The sequence below is a fragment of the Monodelphis domestica genome, chromosome 6, assembly GCF_027887165.1.
Source record: "Monodelphis domestica isolate mMonDom1 chromosome 6, mMonDom1.pri, whole genome shotgun sequence".
NCBI lineage: Eukaryota > Metazoa > Chordata > Mammalia > Didelphimorphia > Didelphidae > Monodelphis > Monodelphis domestica.
Genome location: NC_077232.1, coordinates 14,672,921 through 14,678,905, shown reverse-complemented (window position 1 = coordinate 14,678,905; position 5,985 = coordinate 14,672,921).

The window sequence follows — 5,985 nt, the reverse complement described above, 5'->3', positions numbered from 1 at the left end:
CCAGGTTTAAATACCTTCTTGATCTTGGCCCATGTGAGAATGCAGTGAGATTACGGGGCATTCTTGGAATTGAAGTCCTGGATTCGTGTCTATTTTTTACAAAACAAACATAAAATTAAATCTTGAAACAACTAGCAAATTCAATATATGTGACAGGATACAAGCATTGAAATAGAGTCCTTTTCTTTAATTCCAATACAGAGACTTCTTCAGTATTTTTGGAGGGGATACCAACTCAAATAGTTAACATCAATAAAGCAATGTTGTTTGAAAAGACTTAAAATTTACCTCCAGATTCTTTAAGATTCCTTTCCCTCCCTAGTATCATCATCCATCTAGATTCATTTGGTCACATTTCTGGGGTTCCCTGCAAACCAAAACTGGGCATAGTGTGGATGAATCCCATATTGGATGTGTTGCAGAGACTGGGCAGGGCAAAATGTCAAGGGAATATAGGGAGATGCATCTCACCCCTAAATCAAAGGATTACATAAGCTAACCACAAGGACAAGTGCACTCAGGAATGGGAGTAAGAAAAGACACTCCAATAGTGCAAGCTGTGTGAGCTTGGTAGGGCTCTCCTGAAACAGGAGCTATTTGAAATAGGCAGAAAACTGGGCCAGGCTTGCAATATCTACTTCCTGTCTATAGTTTAGAAGCCCAAACTTCCTTCTCCTCCCCCTAAGTATAAAACCTGTGGCACCATCATACCTCAGTCTACATCCAACAGCAAAAAAGCTCTCCTGGATGAGCCAGGCTGCGGTTGGATAGGTAGTGTGGACTTGCTGCTCGATGCTGTGTGTCCCCTGTTGAAAAGTGGCTAGCACAGGCTTGAGGCCCACATTGGGGGGGATGGGTGTAGGATTTAATTTAGTTAAGGGGGGATTAACTGTTATAATTAAAATAGTTTTGGCGACCTAATGGGAAAAAAAACCCTCAATCTTCTGATTTCTTTTCTGATCTTTAGTTCAACTTTTAATATCTAGTACCTAGAAAAATTTTTTTTGAGCCATATCTCTCTGGCCAAGGTTTTCTACCCTCGCAAAGCTGCTACAGGCTCCAGACCTGTTGCGTTTGCCATCTGGCTCTGCCCCGTCGCTTCCTGCCTGCAGCCCCGATCATCCTCACCTGGTACCTGGTCCAGGCCTTGCCCACCCCCGCAGTGGCTTCTTCTTTTCTGCTCTCCAGCTCCAGGCCCTACCCACCCCTGCGGTCTGTCTCTCACCCATCTGGCCTCCAACCCAGATGGCTCATCACCCCAGCCCCAGACCCACGAATGTGACCCAGAAGGCTCATCACCCAGATCCTTGGGGCAGATAGCTCAGGACTCATTTATATCAGTTGGTAACAGTATTGGCCACATGGGCTGAGGGGAGAGACGAGAGGGAAAGAAGAACTGGGCAATTTTCCCTTAAGCTAAGCCTCCAAGCAAAAGGGGGTGTATTGGCTCCACTTGGTCCACCACGTGGACTGGAGCAGGAGGAGGTATCAGAGCAGGGAGAGAGAGAAAGAGAGACTAGAGAGAAGAAACATACTAAAAAGCAATGAGCAACTTTTTGACTCTTCTGGTAATTTTATTGACTTCACCTGCTTGTCAGGGAGCAGACTCAGCCCAAGGATTCAACTTTGGAGGGGCAGCTGGGTGGCTCAACAGATTGAGAGCCAGACATAAAGACATGCGGTCCTGGGTTAAAATCTGGCCTCAGATTCTCCCCAGCTGTGGGGCTCTGAGCAGATCGATAGCCCTTACCACTCTGCCTTCGGACAATAGACATTTAAATGGATAATTAAAAACAAACAAACAAAAAAAACACACCTAAGGAACTTTAAAGACTAAAGGCTATATTCTAAGGCATTTCAGACTCCAATGGTTTATAAAAATCTCTGTATTCTATTGCATTTTTTGTTATGGTTTAACTTTGTGGTTTTAAGTTCATATATTACTGGATTCAATATTATTCTGCTTGAACTGAAGGTTGATTAAATTTATTTTGAATGTACTGAGTTTTTGAAATTCTGTTGTTTTTACCCTATAACTGTGCTGAAAAAATATTATTGATTAAGCCCATATGAAAAAAAAACCAGCTTTTTTCTATTTTGACTTTGTAAATTATCACATGGATGGACTTCAGGACTGGTTATAATTGTATTAACAACCTTTGGAAATTTTAATGTGCTAAATACCTCAAATGATTTAAAGGGTTTTTTAAATATGATTTTTGGAATTTTGTTTTAACAGTCTGGTTATTTTTGCTTTCTGCCCTACCATGAGGTAAGGCCAATAGTAGCTGAAGTGAAATGTATTTTATAACCCCCAACCTTCCCACATGTGAATGGAAGTTGGGCAGTTAATCTCAGGGCATTTGTATCCCTATAAGCCTCCAAGAAAATGGAGCACCCCTTTATTTATGCTCTTCAGCTCACTACTTTACTTGCACCAGAATGATATATAGATTTCTTGATGATGTTCTTAACCCAAGATGAGTTTTACTTTGTTTTAAAAAAATATATATGTTTATACACCAAGGTTGAAAAATTGCTATGTTTGTAAAAAATGGGACAAATGTCCATCAATTCATAGGTTTTAAAAATGTCATACAGCAACTTATGTGAAATATGAAAGTGTGTTTGTTTGCTATTGTAATTAATTGGGCTATTGAGAATTTTGGGAATTTTGATAACTACATATTTGTACTACTGTATTTTAAAAAATGAAAAATTGTTAACCTTGTTCAATTCATTTGCCTTCTACTAACAGTGAGCATGGCCAGACATTAAGAGGAAATGGATCTCATTTTTGGTGAGAAAGCCTTGTAATCTTTATTTTCTTGGCTGACACAAGAGTGTCAATGATTATAAGCAATATTTTGAATTTTTTAAAGCTCTTTTATTATAATATTTTTCTTGCATGTGCAATATACTTTTTCAGTTTTTTCCCCTTTTTCTCTCTTTTTTATACTTGAAGCACATGTCACCAGCATTAAGGTTTTGATTTTTCAGTACTACAAATTTAAGATACATTTGCTAATGCATACCCAAAAGCTTGTGACTATAAAAACGATGCCACTAATTATTTAAAGAAATTATGGGACTTTGCTTAATGATTCTGTCTGATTCCAGGACAAGATATATACACAAGAGCCACTGCATATTGCCAATCAAGCACAAAGTCAAAGAGACCAACCAATCCTGGTGAAATTGATGTCACTTTGAGCCTAGACAAAGAGAACTTAAATGTGTTTGGGGTTCGAGTTTGGGGCTATTTAACATGTGTTAAAAAGCAGGTCTTCCTTGTTCCACATTCTATCAAGTATCTCAAACTTGGCTCCTATAATCTGGTCTCCTTTTCTGCCTCTCATAGTGTGGTACCTTTCTGTAGTCCTGGCTACTGACTGGGTAAATGCATCATTGCTTAGATCATTTTGATTGGGCCCTGATAGAAGGACTTGTTATAGATTTATTTTTCTTTTACTTGGAATTTTTACACATAAGACTTTGATAGTCTATATTTTCATACAGAAATTTTTTCTCTTCTTTTGGATTTTTCTGATGTCTTTTTAATATCTCTTGCCAAGTGATTCATATACCTCATACCTCAGCCATGCATCCCTAAGTGATTCTGTATTTGTCAATCACCCTCTTAATGGGGGGAATGTAAAAAAAATATCATTACTTAAATTGCAAAGTTTAAATTCCTTTTGAGAAGAATTTTAGGTAAAGAATATGCTACCTCTCTGAATCCAGAACTGAACTGTTGGAGAAGCCACTATGAAGAAGCCTCCAGACCACAAGCTGCACAAAAATGAACTTTGGGTGTGGTTTATTGAACATTATTTATTTGTATGTATACTTTCATGCCAAAGGGAACTGCCCCCTAACTGGCTTTTTGTCAATGCATTCAGCAATTATTGTTTTTTTTCTTATCCTCAAATTATTGTAATCTTTAAATTGATTATGTTTTGATGATCCTTTGGGGAAGGACTTCTTCCCAGAGGATCAAACGGGGGTATGTAAAATTGAGATTTGAACTCTAGACTACAGTCCCCACAAGCCTTTGCTCCACTTCCCCTTATGAGCTGGGTGAGCAAGTCATTTAACCTCTATCTGCCTTAGCGTCCTCATGTGTAAAGTATGAATAACAATGACACCAATGTCGCAGGCTTGTTATGAACATTAAAGGAGACAACAATGTGAAATTCTTTTTCTTTTAATTTGCTAAATTTCAAACATTTTTCCTTGGTTTCAAAAATCATATTCTATTCCTGCCTCCCTTTCCCCCACCCTTCCCTTTGCTGACACGCAATTCCACTGGATATTACATGCATCTTTGATCAGATCCTCTTTCCATGCTGTTGATGTTTGTACTAAGATGTTCATTTAGAGTCTGTATCTCTAATCGTATCCCCTCGACTGATTTAATCAAGCAGTTATTTTTCTTCAGTGTTTCTACTCCCACAGCTTTCCTCTGAATGTGGATAGTGTTCTTTCTCATAGATAGCGCCGGGTTCTTCATGATCATTGCATTGCCACTAATGGAGAAGTCCATTACGTTTGATTGGACCACAGTGTCTCAGTCTCTTTGTACATTGTTCTCCTGGTTCTGCTCTGTGATATGGAAATCACTTTAAAAGACTGATATATATTAATTTAATGTCACCAAGGAATTCAGCTATGTAATTCCTAAATGAAAACTCAAGTCAGCTGTCAACCTTTTTATGGTGTTTTAATTACAAACAGGAGGAAGAAAAAGTATTAGAAGGAAAGAGAGAGAGGGGGAAGAGGGAGAGAAGGAAATAGGGCTTAAATACCCACTCTGCTTAAGTTGAGCCAAAGGCCCAAGGCCCTAGATAGCCGAGGCAAAGAAAAGAAATCAGTCCCTATCACTCAAGTGACCAAAATGGAGAACAGTCTGTGGGCTCCCCCACACCAAGCACCAGACTACAATCACCTTTCTCCCTCCACACAGGAAGTCCCCAGCACTCCTGAGCTGTCCTCTACCTCATTTCCTGTCTCTCACCTGTGCCAATGGTGGCTCTAGCTTAACCTAGGACCACCCAGAGGTCTGTCCTTTTTGCACATGTCTGTTGAAGGCCATATTCTCAAATAATTAAATCTTGAGCTTTGTTGTAGCCCTTTCTAAATTCTGTTACCTTGAGTAGGGTGGAAATTGTAGTTTCCAAGTCCTGATTCTGTCATTCCAAGTATCTCTATTGTTATTGATCAGGAAATAGCCAAATCCCATCCTCTAAAGAATGGTTTGAACAGGGTTGAGTAGTTTTGAAAATCACAATTCCTCCTGAGGCCCAAGGAAGACTAATCTCTCCAATGGGTCTTGTAAACATACCAGTTATGAAATTACAATAGTTAGAGATAAGGGAAAAATAGGAGAGATAGAGAGAGACAGCAAAACCATTGTTTTGCTGGGCACATTGACAAAAGCCAATTAGGGGCAGTCCCCTTTGGCAGAAGAGTGTACATTCAAAATAAATTCAATCAACCTGCAGTTCAAGCAACCACACCCCAAGGTTCATTCTTGATCTTGATGTAATGTAGGTTTTCTGGTAACTTTCTGCAACAGTTCTTTCTCTGGATTTAGGAGTTAGCAAGCTTCTTCCTTGAAGATGTTTCTCAAAAAAAAAAAAACTTTTCAAAATCTTGGATTTTTATTAAAATACAATCCCCCCTGAAGTGGGTGTTAAAAAAATCCAATTCAGCTCACGGTGCATTGTTGAGTTATGGGGTGTATGAGTCAGTTATTAAAAGGATTCAAAAACAATAAAAACAAAACAAACAAAAAACAAAAATATATAAAAGGATAAAATATGGAAGAAAGTTAAACTTTTGGGAGAAAGGAAAGAAAAAAATTTCAAAATCAGAATCAAAATACCAAAATCTATGGATAAAATGTTGAGTAAACAAGAATAACTTCATAATGGGCCCTTATAAAGGTCCAATTTAAAGTAATTTCTATCCCACAAGTCTGTA